This window comes from Panicum virgatum, chromosome 5K, assembly GCF_016808335.1.
Source record: "Panicum virgatum strain AP13 chromosome 5K, P.virgatum_v5, whole genome shotgun sequence".
Taxonomy (NCBI): domain Eukaryota; kingdom Viridiplantae; phylum Streptophyta; class Magnoliopsida; order Poales; family Poaceae; genus Panicum; species Panicum virgatum.
In genome coordinates, this window is record NC_053140.1 from 34,623,862 (window position 1) to 34,638,343 (window position 14,482).

General features: G+C 47.5%; 1 long non-coding RNA gene across 4 annotated transcripts; it reads right to left on the bottom strand.

The window, feature by feature from the left end:
• Window positions 1-1,909: 1,909 nt before the first annotated feature.
• LOC120709549 lies at window positions 1,910-5,661 on the bottom strand. Of its 4 annotated transcripts, none has more exons than XR_005689724.1 (3): window positions 4,617-5,661; window positions 2,096-2,509; window positions 1,910-1,996 (listed from the first exon to the last, which is right to left on the bottom strand). It is a non-coding gene; the product is annotated as an uncharacterized LOC120709549 (long non-coding RNA). The 4 variants fall into 4 exon arrangements; XR_005689722.1 differs by having other exon boundaries at window positions 1,910-2,003; window positions 4,617-5,660; XR_005689725.1 differs by having other exon boundaries at window positions 1,916-2,275; window positions 2,382-2,509; window positions 4,617-5,659.
• Between the last annotated feature and the right edge of the window lie 8,821 nt (window positions 5,662-14,482).

A 14,482-nucleotide genomic window follows, 5' to 3' on the forward strand; every position in this document is an offset into this window, starting at 1 on the left:
TCCTATAAATTTTTTCTCCCTATCATAAATAATACTTTTTATATTTTTGATAATTAGTGTTGTAGCCGATTACTCAAAGGGTATGTTTTGGTGATCATAAAAAAATTAATGAGTAATTGAATTAGTAATCTGCTCAAGCACCTTCTATTATAATTAATATATTTTTAGTATTGGAGAGATGGATGAGTAATCTACTAGAGATACTCTAACACTTCGTCTCGGATGCACAATTGCATACTTTATTTGTATCTTTATTGATTGAATCACTTCGCATCCCCATGTCAAATCTTTCGACCTTTGGTTACTCTTTCCGTGCCGAAAAATCTCGACATTCTAACAATCATGTCAGCAAGAATATTATTAATTGAACTAGGTTTGTGCCCGTGCGTTGCAACGGGAAAAACAGATAGCAACCCCAACATATTATGCAAAAAAGCCTAACATGTTCGTTTTGATCAATCTAAGTGACATATAAATGCACACTCTTTATAATTCTCATAGTTACTCGGTTTGATAGGTAAGAAGGCAAGCATGAATACATGGGCTCAACCATAGTAGTTGCAGTCTCAATCTATTGGAATCTCCTACCCTACAAATATGATATTGTACACATCACACATACATTGAAATTCCACAAAATATATACATTTACGATGAATCTTACTGGAATTCCACAAAACAGAGAAATTTAAAATAATTCTTACATATGTTGGATTTTGAACAAAACTTGTCGGAGGATTTCTCCAGCCGGGTGGCGGATTGCACCCGCCTAATCCTAAGTGTAGGATGAGCTTGGAGGCAGTCAATGAGTGCTCGATCTACAGGCGAATGAATGCGAGAAGCACACAAGAATTTAGAGTGGTTCGGGCCGCCGGAGCGTAATACCCTACATCCACTGTGCGTTGTATTGCCTGACCCCCGAGTGTGCTCTCTGAGCCCGAGAGGGAGGATATGTTCAGAGTGTTCAGAGAGTTGTGACTCAGTTGTCTTGGTTTTGTGTACTTGAACCTCCTTTTCTACCGTGCGTGCTCTCCCTTTTATAAGCCCAAGGGGAGCAGTACACTGAGCGGGACCCCGACAGGTGGGCCCGGTGATGTATTATAAACTACACTTTGGCTTTCAATGCCTCAGATCCGGAGATCTTGTCGTCGGCTTCCGTGCGTAGCTTCTGACCAAGGATGGTCTTGAGCTGTCCTGTCGGAGTAGAGTCTAGCCTCTGGAGCCGCGCGTCGAGGTTATGATGAAGCGCCGAACTACTGACTCAGTCCGCTGTAGCAGCGTGCACTGTTGCTCCAGTTAGTAGCTGGTCATCATGACTTGTCGCCCACGCGCGCGGCGCTGATACACTGCTGCGTGCCTCGGTAACAGACGAGCCGCCTTGGAAACAGGCGGGCTTACCGTGTTGTCATGTCACGCCTGTCCAACCCGTGAGTGGGTATCCGATACCCTGCTCTGGCAGCGCACGCCCCAACCACCAACATTTAATGCGGCAGGAGGGCTGGCTTCAGGCAGAAGACTCGTGCATGTGGGACATGTGGCGGCACCGGACCCGAGGGTCGGCGGCCGCGCCCACAGGGGCACGTGGCGGTTCCGGACCCCTGCCCAAGCGGGGAGCGGAGCTCCGGAGGTCGGCCCTGTGGGACACGTGGCGACGCTGGACCCTGGGGTCGGCGGCCGCGCTCACAGAGGCTTGCGAGGGCTCCGGACTCCTACCCAAATAAGGTGCTGGGTCCGGGTCCCTTAGCTGGCTCGATGACTCAGGCCTCCTGGAGGTCCGGCCCGCGGAGGTTCGGGACCTGTCCGCGGGGGTCCGGTCCCGTGGTCCGTGGTTGCCTCTCCTGAGCGCCTTCGTCCTTGTCTTGTCGTCCTTGTCTTGTAGGAGAGGGTACTCCTGTCTGAGTGTGTACCGACAAAACTGAACCTGACTCTTCCAAATTCCAAGGCTTTGATCAAGTGAATTACTGATTTCCGCTCTCCATATTTGCTGTGGTCAAACCTGACAACTAAAGGGGATCATCAGAAATCTCTTAGGGTGATCAATACCAAAAAGCCAAGACTGTGAGATGATAGAAATGGACGTTACTTTTTGACTTACATAGGTTGTAATACCGACATCTCTAACTACATCGTAGCATGTCTATCCCTCAACTGAAAGGATGCTTCCCTCTGGTTTCAATAATCCAGTATTGAGGATACGAAATATAACAATAATTAAACAGTGAGGTGGTATCCAGCAGCAAAATTATGTATTGTAGTAGTAGTAGAGATGTGGTGCCTACATGCAAAAATGGATTGGCATACCATGTCAAAAACTTATGTCACTCCCTTCAACTGAATCAGAGTATTAAGGGGAAACTCAGCGAATGCCATTTTTAACATACCACATTAATTATCAGTCTATTGTTTTTAGATCTTTAATTAGAAAACTGAAATAAAACTTCTGCAGTCTTCCATGGTGCTTTTTCTCGCTGACAATCTGCCACCCTCCATCATGTATCCTCTCTCCTTCCTAAAACTTTCCAAATCATTAACTCAACAAAACACGCCCAAAAGCAACTTTAAATGAAAAGGCCAAAAGAAAGCTATCTCTTGGCTGCTATTGCTACTGTATGAAAGTCTCAATAAAGAAAAGGGCACAATATGTCAGTGGGCATATGGCCAAGTCTGAGATATTGTCTTATTCATGAAATGTTTAGAATCTAGCCAAACAAAACAGTATTGATAACAAAAAACTATGTAAAAAATTCTTTCTAAATAGGTTACTAAAAGAATCTAGTGTACCGGAATTCCAAGTCCAAGGAGTGTGATAGCCATTTGTTTCCATCGGCTTCAATTTTTTGGTCTGATAAACACACCCAAACCAATAAGTTTTGTAGGTACACTCAGACAGGAGTACCCTCTCCTACAAAACAAAGACGAAGGCGCTCAGGAGCGGCAACCACGGACCACGGGTCCGGACCCCCGCGAACAGGTCCCGAACCTCCGCGGGCCGGACCTGGGCCTCTACAAGTGGAAGCCGGACCTCCAGGAGGCCTGAGTCATCGAGCCAGCCAAGGGACCCGGACCCGGCACCCTATTTGGGTAGGAGTCCGGAGCCCTCGCAAGCCCCTGTGGGCGCGGCCGCCGACCCCAAGGTCTGGCGCCGCCACGTGTCCCACATGCACGAGTCTTCTGCCTAAAGCCAGCCCTCCTGCCGCATTAAATGCTGGTGGTTGGGGCATGCGCTGCCAGAGCAGGGCATCGGATACCCACTCATGGGTTGGACAGACGTGACATGACAACACGGTAAGCCCGCCTGTTTCCAAGGCGGCTCGTCTGTTACCGAGGCACGCAGCAGTGTCTCAGCTCCGCGCGCATGGGCGATGAGTCAGGATGACCAGCTACTAACTGGAGCAACAGTGCACGCTGCTACAGCGGACTGAGTCAGTAGTTCGGCGCTTCATCATAACTTTGACGCGCGGCTCCAGAGGCTAGACTCTACTCCGACAGGACAGCTCAAGACCATCCCTGGTCAGAAGCTACGCACGGAAGCCGACGACAATATCTCCCAATCTGAGGCATTGAAGGCCAAAGTGTAGTTTATAATACATCGCCGGGCCCACCTGTCGGGGTCCCGCTCAGTGTACTACTCCCCTTGGGCTTATAAAAGGGAGAGCACGCACGGTAGAAAAGGAGGTTCAAGTACACAAAACTAAGACAACTGAGTCACAACTCTCAGAACACTCTGAACATATCCTCCCTCTCGGGCTCAGAGAGCACACTCGGGGGTCAGGCAATACAACACACAGTGGATGTAGGGTATTACGCTCCGACGGCCCGAACCACTCTAAATCTTTGTGTGCTTCTCGCATTCATTCGCCTGTAGATCGAGCACTCCTTGACTGCCCCCAAGCTCATCCTACACTTAGGATTAGGCGGGTGCAATCCGCCACCCGACTGGAGAAATCCTCCGACAAGTTTAATGAGCCCTAAAGATCCGGGAAGTACACAGATTAGTCCGTAGAACATGACCCAAGATCAAATCATCTAAAAGAGCAAGAAAAGTGACCAGGCTCTTTATGGCATGTGAAAGTTTGTAAATATTGAGTCACGGCATCATGTTTGTTTGAGAATTCAAACGTCAGTAGCTTCCTTCGAATGCTGTCGGACTGAAACTTTAACTGTCGCAATAACTCTTTAACTGAGGCTATAGAGAGTTATAGATGGAATTATGTGTGATGAAAGCATGCTGGCATTGTTCAGACTAAGTCTTGATGACATCGTTACCATGATGTTCTTACAGGTTACAGCGGCACATAAATATAGAGAAAAATAGATATAAACAACACGTGAGGAAACAACACTTCAAATATGCAAGTCTGTCTCAGTTAAAGACACAACCAGACAGGGAACACAACATCTAATGGAAAAGATGTCAATATAAAATCAGAGCTTAGCATAAGTATGATAGGCTGACAGATTTTGACAACTGTATCATAAATTATATGCTTATCTTCTTGCACCTCCTGCTTTAAATGTTTTATTAATTCAGAAAGGAAATTGTTAATGCATTGCAATTTTTCATATCGTGATTTTTCTACTTCTGAATCCAGTGTTATAAAAGTATAGATCATCACCTTAAATCTGATTCACGAAACTCGTCAGAGTGCAGCCGCACTCCACGTAGTGGCGCAACACCTCGATGCCTCATATTCTGTTAAAAATTAGGGACTGCAGCAGCCAGTACAAATCAGGTTTATATAAGCAATGAGAAAGTGAATTTAGTAGGCACAGTGAGGATACGGCAGCAGCGAGTATGAATGTACATGGTCATTTTATCAAACACCTATCTGACAAGAAAAACACAACATCCTAAGGTACAAATATAATCAAACCCCTATTGCGAGTAGATTCCTAATCAGAATCAGAAGTCTAGGGGAAAGGCAGAGGAAAACCTGGGGCCCTCACCAGGCTACTAATGGCGTGCGGATGTGTGGTGAATGTGTCCCATGAATAACGGTGGCCCGGCGAAGCTTCGATTTGAGGCAGCAGGAGGAGGAGGCCGTCGTCTTCCGCAAGCGTGGATGGAGATGGCTACCTCTAGCAAGTTCGGGATGCCGCCGCTCCCCTGATGCGGTTCGCGATGCCGCCGCTCCCTTGATGGGGGTCACCAGATCCGGGCGCGCGGGGCGGCGCTTGATGTCGACCCGAGGAAGGCCGCGGCGGGGATGGCGTTGTTGACCCGAGGCGGCGCAGTGGTGATCTAGGCACGGCGAGGACGGCGGCGGCGGCCGCGCGATCCGAACGTGGTGAGGACGACGACGTGGAGGTGGCGGCCATGCGATGGAGCTGTGTGCCCGGAGGAGAAACCGAGAAAGCAGAGGAGCATGCGTGCGTGCGGGGACCACGGAGATTACGGCCGGTGTGGAGGACGGCGCGGCTCGTAGCGGGGCCTCCGCTCGCGGCGGAGGAGGGGGCCCGCGGCTTGGGGTAGTCGGAGAGGCTCCCGTACGCATGGATCGCGCGCGACGGAGGAGGGGGGCCGCGGATCACGCTCTGCAGAGAGGATGGGGAGGGCGGCGGACGGAGAGGAGTCGGCGGAGGGCGGCGTTGATTTCGCGAGCGACGAACCAATTAGCGCACGGCTGATATTTCCGAGTGGCAACTACAGGATCGGACGGTTGGAAATCATCTGAGGGACTACGACGCGCGGGGAGGGGGCCAACGCGGGAGCAACGTACTGACGGGGGAGAGGCGAGTACGAACGGCTGGGATGACGAAGGAAAAAAATTTGACCTTTAGCCTCTTTTTAGTAGTAAGGGATATAGATTATCAATCCTTAATCAAAATGGTTAGCCCTGCAAAAGATTCATACTAGCATTTTTGAGCGGGGAAGCTAGTGGGCGCTGGGACGAGTTGGCAACGAACGCGGGTTGCGTTTTACTAGTAGCGCGCGAGCGCAGCAATTAGCTTAGGATGCATGCGAACAAATCAATTGGGCGTGCGTGCATATGCAACAGCTGGCGTCCCCTTTTCCCTGTCTACAAATTTCTCCACGCATCGATTCTTATTTCTAAGTGATATATGAACAAAAATTCACCTAGAAATCAAAAATGTTAAATTAAGCATTAAAACTTCTTACATCTTTAACTTTTAAGTCATATATCAAAATTTTTTATTCCTGAATCGAAGAACTTTCAAAATATATATCAAAGACTTTATGCATATCTAACTTTCAAGTCATATATTAAAATCCTTGTAATTGGAATTAAAAAATGTCAAAACATACATTCAAAAAGCATCCTATATGATTACATCTTTATTGTTCAAGTTATATATCAAAATCTTTATTTCAAATTCAAAAACTTTCGAATCATGTATATATATTAATCAGTACCCGACCCAGCCTCACCCACCGTGCCATCGCGCCCAGCGCTAGAGTTATCTATCATTCAAATTGCTAAATCACTATGGTAAATGAAACTAGAAGATTGTCAAGTCACTCACAGGAGTAGGAATAGCTGCATGATAAGGAAAAGGAGATGGAGTGAATGGCGGCGGCGAAAGACCCATCGCCGATCCCAAAGTCTACATGTACTGAAGAGCGTGATCCAGCTTCTGGCGTTCGGCCTCTTGTGCTTGCTGAAACTTTCGCTTTCGCTGCATCATCTCCCGCTCGGCCTGCCACTTCGCCTCCGCCGCCTCCTGCTGTACTTGGAGCTGTGCTTGGAACTCTGCTTGCATTTGGGCCTACAATATTTGATTGTATGGTTAGAATACAATACAAACATATTTAACAATCAAGGAGCGACTGATGAAATAGAAATAACCTTCAGTACCGCCATCTGGATCTCCATAGTGTTTGGCCGTGGGCGTATGGCCGGGCTTGAGCTGGTGCTCCTAGCTCGAATCTGTGCGAAAGTGGGAGTACTGGCCGTGTCGATTATGCTGTCGCCAATCCAGAACCGGCCATGCTTCTTGCCTCCTCCCGCTCTCATGATGATTTCTCTATCAATGGGCTCCGTGCTCGGATCGAACTCGGGCTCATGGACCTCCATTGCCATCGAGTTGTACTGATTGAGGCGGCTGTGGACGGTCGCGTTGCTGTATGCTTCCGGGGGGTCCTCCGGGTTATAGGTGACATCGGATGTCGCCTTCCCCTTTTGGGCCAAAGCCCATGCCGTGACCGGGGGGGGGGGGGGAATTGTGTTCGATTGAACGTTAGAATGAATTCAGGGTAGTGTACCTTGCAAAGCAGGCTCATAATGCGGTTGGGGATGCGTTTGTGAACACCAGCAATGACGATTACAAAGTTCCTGCCAAAGTGATGAAGACAAAATATTTGTGTCAATTTTGAAATCAAATATATTAGTACAAAACGTAATGAAATCATCTAAAGTTATTTACCTTTTCCCGTCCGGCCGAATAATCGGCCGTTGCTCGAGAGGTATAGGTCGATTCGGGAGCCGAGAGGGACCTCGCATCTACATGGCAGGTATGGCCCTTGCCTCCCCTCCCTGGTAGTCCTCCTCCTCACCAGAGGCCTCCTCCTCCTCCTCCTCCTCCTGTCGCTCCTCCTCCTCGTCACCAGAGGCTTGCGCCTCAGGTACCCCGTCCCCCTCCTCCTCCTCCTCAGATGGCGAGGAGGCTACAGGCGACAGTGATCTCATGCGATGCCCCCTCCTCCTCGTCCTCACTCGTGCCGTGCCGAAATCCTCAGCTACTGCAGGCGCCGACGAACTTGCGTCACCCCTCCTCCTCCTCGTCCAACCTCGAGTCGTCTGGGAGGACTCACCTCACCCAGTAACTCTGCCGATCACTTCCGAGAGCGACTTGATCATACCTCCGCCGCGCCCCACAATCTTTGATCTATCACCTGAAATTAAAAAGAGTAAACCAATCAGAACATGTATTAGAAATTAATTTTGCAAGTAGTAAAAAAGCCAAACATAATTAGAAAATAACAGATCTTACATGTATTAGAAATAATTAGTATAAGTATTACGGATTAATTGTTGCATGTAGTAAAAAAACAAACATAATAAAAAAAACAAATTTAATTGTTCCAAATACGGATCTTACATGTATTAAAAATACTCTTCAACATCGGGATTAGCTGGATCGTAATTCTCATCATCGCTATCACGTCCGTCGATATAATCAACGGCGTGCTCCAAAAGAGTAACGCTTTCATCATCACTGTCATTGCCTAAATGTAATCGCTCAAGTAATTCTAAGTCCTTCGCATTATGAACCTCATCTCCGGCATCCTCGTGAACAAATCTTTCATTGTCTACTTCCATTCCGATTGCTTCGGTTAAATCTATTTGGAAACTCTCTTCTAACCCATTTTCTTGAAAGAACTCTCTGGCATATGTGTTTGGGTCTATGTTGTAATATTCATTGTTCGGAACAAGTAGTTTACTGTGAGGGGATATCTTGTACACAACATCCCAACCCTTGAGACGGTTGTCGGTTTGGCACGGGTATGATAGATAATAAACTTGTGTCGCCTGTTGAGCTACAACATACACATCGTCTCCTGGGTACACGGACAACTGTTGAATTTTGACTAGCCCAATATTCGGGGTCTGTCTCACAGCTTGAGGATCAAACCAATGACATTTAAATATGACAGGTTTTAGAGATACGGACCCATGAAACATGAGTTCGTATATTTCTTCGATTGTTCCATAGTACTCGAGCCCATCGTCTCCTAGCGTAAAAACTCTGGTATTTGTGGTTCTTCTATTGGGCCGACTCTGCTCGTGCTTTGTTGTGTGAAAGCGATATCCATTCACGTCATAAGCTCCAAATGACTTGACCCTATAGGAACAGCCATTGGCAACCTGCCGCAACTCGGCACTCATAGACACATCGGTTTGGGCCTTCTGTTTGAACCAAGAAATGAAATCAGGCCTTCCATTTTCCGCACCCTGTCTAAGTAGGGTCTTAGTTTTATGGAGGGTAGGTGCCCTTGATCGATGCCAGAATTGCATATGAAATTCTCTGTACAAAAAAAGAAGGATAGGGTTGGATGCAGAAAAGAGATCATACTTGAGAACTAAATGAATGCTGAGAACTTACTGTATGTACGGCAAAACTTCAGAAAGATTGGTCAACACATATAGCATGATAGTGCGCCACTCTTGAATATCTAAAGTCTTGATGGTTGCAGCACTTGCACTTCCGAGTTGCCCTCGGAAAAGGCTGAGGTTGGAGTCAGCTTCCGTAGTATTGTAACGAGGGGGTGGATTATGCACGCTAGGAAGGTTGTCCGCATAGTATTTTGATGTGAAGATTGACACCTATTCCAGAATGTATGTCTCTGCGATGGAAGCTTCAATTTTGCATTTATTTTTACATTTAGTTCGAAGTATTTTTTGACATCTTTCAATTGAATAGCACCAACGGCCCTGCACGCCCCCTCCCCCCATTCGTGCCTTGTACGGGAGGTGCAAAATCATATGCTGTATCGGATTGAAGAAGCCGGGTGGAAAGATCTTCTCCAGCTTACTGAGCAACACAGGCGCCATCCTTTCCATTTCTTCAATCACGGTTAGAGATAACTCCTTAGCATAAAGCTGGCGGAAGAAAAAGCTCAACTCTGCCAGCACTTGCCAGACTTGATCAGGGAGGTAGCCTCAAACCATAACCGGAAGAAGCTGCTCGATCCATATATGGTAGTCATGACTCCAGCACTTTGGACAGTATTTTGCTTCAGCGTGTTCTTTCCTAAATAAGATTCATCCTTTGGGACAGGCATGTATCTGCTCATATGCCATCTTCAGTGCACGAAGGAATTTATGTGCCTCATACATGCTCTTTGGAAGAATGTGACCTTCTGGAAGCAGGCACTCAGCAAATAACTTCTTTGCCGTGTGCCTATATTTTGCCGTGTGTCTTTTTTGCAGCACTCGGCAAATGGTTGTTTTGTCGTGTGCCCGAGAAAAATCACAGGGCAAAGTCTTGCCACACGGCAAATAGACAGTTTCCGGTAGTGAGTACTAACAAAATTAAAGTAAGATTAAACTTAATCGGAAGCAAGATTAGAATTGGTTTGGTTGGAGAAATCGTCAATTACAGATGGCAGCTCCTGCTCAATCCGTGATCCATCCACAAGGGCAGCTGTTGAGTCACAATTCGTGTCAGCCGTATGCTCAACAGATGTGCCAAGAAGATGCTCGCAGATTCCTGGTTATGATGATAGGGAGAGTAAGTCAGGAACATTTGCTACGGAGCGAAGTCAAAAGGAAATAGCACTGTAAGGATGTGATTCTCATCAGGATTGAATAATTATTAAGACAAACGAGTGGAGAGGCGTGGAGGAACTACTAGATCTTACCAGGGCGCAACCTGTTAACTTCATCCACCGGGATAAATCCATCGTCTGTATCCTCACATGGATGTTGGAGGCAGAGTTCAACCTGTTTAGATCCATCGTCTTCCACCGGGATGCTGACGAAGGCGTCGGTGCCGAAGAAGCTAGCGTCAGCGGAACGCCGGACCTCCTCACTCGTCATCATGGGGTTTTTTTTACCGATCAGTCTGAACAAACCGCCACCGTCCGGTTCCGGTTTACCGGACCGGTTTGACCGATTACCAGAAAAAACCAGTCAAATTCAAATTTCAAACAAAAAACGGCAGTTCAACCGGTTTCCACCGGTTAGCCGACCGGTTAGACCGGTAAACCGGTCCGGTTTGAGTGGTAGCCGGCCAAATTCAATTTTTTTTCTTTTTTTGGTTTAAATTCAAATGCCCGCAAAGTATACTAAATGAATGTTTGTTGAATCCTCCAACCCTCTTTTGTACTATTTTTACATTAATATAATATATAACATGTTTGACATTGTATTTGTATACTTTTGTATGCACGCTTTTTTGTTTAACTTAAAATGCCCGCAAAGTATATTAAATGAACGAATATTTGAATAAATTTGACACCATTAGATTCGTCGCAACGTAAAGTATTTTTAGAATTTTTCATTTTTTTGAATTCAAATTTCTAATTTTGAATTGGGGCGGTTTGAAACCGGCCGGAACCGGTACCGGACCGGTTACCGCAGTAACCGGACTGGTTCCGGCCGTTAAAAAAAAACCATGATCATGGCCATATGAATATACGATACATGCTGCATTGCTGCTTCGCTCTCTCTCTCTGTATATATATAGCCGGAGAAAATTCTCGTGGAAGGTTCCATATATCAAAAGAGAAGAAATATAGAAAACTGACAAAAGGAAAAGGAAACAAAATATGAATTCAAAGAGCAGGGGATCATCGATAATCGAGATCAAAGACATATGGATGGGATGTGTTGACGAAGAATTAGGGCCAGCACACTAAAGCGCTAGAATGCGCAGCGAGCAACGGCACGATGCAACATCGATGCTCAGACCGGTCGGTTATACCGGTCAGACCGGTTGTCGCCGGGAAGACCGGCGGCGAGACTAACGAACGTCGCCTAGAAAGGACCCGTCGGGGCAAGCGCACGCAGGGTTGTTCTAGGGTTGGCAGGCCACCTAGAACGCCCTCAATCAACATAGAGACGAAGGAGGAATAGCATATAGTAGATGGAAAAAAGCTACGGCAAAAAGAAAGTAAAAAGATAAAAATTTTTGTATTTGATCGATTGGATACCCTAATCGGCCATGACCCTTTATATTTATAAGGTGGGGTGGACTTATCCCGTAAAAAATCTTATTACAAGATCTAAATCTATTAAAATCTCTAGTTGTACTCGGATTCCACTTGGACCGGTCAGACCGATCGGTCGTGCCAGACCGGCTATAGACGCTTAGACCGGTCAGACCGCTGGAGAGTACCGGTCAGACCGGTCTGTACATGTTGCTGACAATTTTGGTTGTCAACAGGATGTTTGGTCTTGCCGCAACTTGAAGTATGGCACGACGAGCATTTGGCCATACACATCTAACCTAAAGTTGAACATTATTTAAACAGTGAAAACACGATCCATTACACAATTTGAAATCAATGTTACATATGTTTTGTCGTGTTCTTTTTTACTGAACCCATTGTGTAACGACCCAAATATAATTATCATGTTAAGCATTACATCATGAGCATTTTTGTTAGCATTCATAAAAGTTTTGTACTTCATTTGAATGCATTTGAATTTAATTTTGGAATTGTTAATACATTTCGAACTCATGCTTTGAGAAGCAACTTGCATTTTATTATATGACTTATGTTGGGACTTATTTTGATAAAATACTACATTGTAAAACTTGAATTTAAGTGATTTCTCCAGAATTTTAGGAAACTGTATTCAAGCCAAATAGCTCAGCTGAAAACCCAAAAATAGCATTTGGGGAATAATTTTCATTTCAAATCTATAATAGTTTTTCTACCAATTCCAAAAAATGGGTTGCTATTGGTATGTAGTATCAACACAAAAATTGGTGTAATTTTGAAGGCTTGGAAGATTAGTTTTGGAGTTTGGAGCAAATAAAGAAGTTTGTGTATAGAACCAGCATGTTATGTGGTTTTGTTCTCCGGACGTCTGCTTCTTTCTCACGGACTGTCCGCGAGAAGTACTTGTGTGAGTATCGTGTCTGCAGAGAAGCTGTATTACGTAACCCTATCATTATCAGGCTTCACTTGACCCCCACCTCACCCACGCCTCCTCCTCTCCCTATTGCCTCCCTTCCACACAGAAACCTTCTATCCCTCCCCCTTGCTTTCTCCCCAACCAAGCTATGGAGAAAGAAATCACATTTCCTCACCAAATCCACCACATTTGCCAGAGGACTGGCGGAGGACGGCGCCGATAAGCTCTTCCACCACCTCGACCATCTCTTCCTTGCCGGAGATCTAGGAGAAAGCCATCCCCAAGCTTCAACTTCCTCATGTCCAAGCATCTCAAGGATGATCTCGACTCGATCTACACCAACGCATCTCTAATCCAATAAGTGGCCGTTGCTCGTGCTCTACTTGTCGCCGGTGAGCTCCCCTCGCCTTCAGCTTTCCTTGGTTTGCCCTCATTCAAGCTCCCTAGCATGTCCATGGCCTTCCACCATTGATTACTTAGAGCTTTAAAGACTCCATGCATGCCAAATCTACTAACCAAAACAAGTTCCACACCCTTAGAAACATATAGGAAAAAACCGCACTCAAACCGATGCCGGAGGTGCGGCTGGCGAACTCCCTAGTGATCCTCGGCCGACGAGCGGACGGTCCACGACGTCTGGTCGGGCGGTCCGTGAGTTGTGGTTCCCAACACCGATCCTCTGAATAAAACATGCTCCTAGTATTTTCTACCGCGGAGTCCGCCACCCACCACCGGATGGTCTGCAGTTCACTTCCAAACTCCACAAATAACCAAGTCGTTTCTAGAACTTGTATGGCAGACAGTCCGCCCATCCGGATAGGTGATCCGCTAGCAGTACAGTAACCAGGCTAGACGGGTTCGTTATGCTGTAGCAGTACAGTAAGCATGCATCTCATCACCCTCGTAAACACTTGACCCATCAGTCGTCACCAACTACTGGCTACTGTGATGGACGAAACCATCTCCAGAGTGCTTATGGTCTCCTCGTCCCTATCCTAGCCGGCGCCACGCCGGCCACTTGAATGTGAAGCTCGAGCTCCCCTTCTTCGACACCGAGGCGCCGGCGACCTGGGAGGCCAAGAGCGTCAACAGTCAGCCTCCGCCACCGGAGGACATGATGCTCGCGGAGTGCGCCGGCGAACCCGCCGTGGTGGAGCGCCGGGGGTCAGGGCGGCTTGGCGAAGAGACGGACCCTCTTGAACTCAAAATTTAGCATGTTGGCCGAGCCTGCACGATGTCTTAGACGAGCGCCACTGCGTCGGCCGGCCGTTAACGGATGCGGAGGCGCGCACACGTGGGGGACGCACGGTAACGTGGTTGTCGACGGGGAGGACAGCCGGGGCCGGGTCATTATCATGATCTGTGACCTCGGCCGCGCGTCTCGGCAGGTCCGGAACCGCGCCGACGCAGGACATTATGGAGCACGGGTGCACACGCACTCTTGTTTCATGGCGCAGGAGCAACTCTTGGGGATAATCTCGCCGGTCCCCTCGGGCTTGGAGATAGAGGTCTTGTTCATGGCGCACCCCTCGGCCTTGGAGATCAAGCAGATAGAATAAGAGATTACTATTTGGAAACAGAGTGCATTGGAGGGAAACGGGTAGGCTACGCTAGCATCACTACCGCATATACCCAAGATACTTGCGAGTAGAAGATCATAGATCGTTACCACTAGACGCGCAGCGCAGCGGAAGAAGTCGCTCGTCGATGTAGAGGAAGTAGTCGATCACGTCCCACGAACCGAGCTCCTCGTCCTTGATCCCAGCAGCCGATCAGCGCAGCAGTCACAGCAGCGCCTCCACGGAGTCCACACGTACGGGGATGAAACGCCGGGCGTTGGTGTGCTAGCACCGCACACACGTCAAGGGCGGCGGCCGAGAGGGGGGGGGGGGCGACGGCTAGGGAGGTGGCGCGGCTCACAGGTTGTGTCGCCC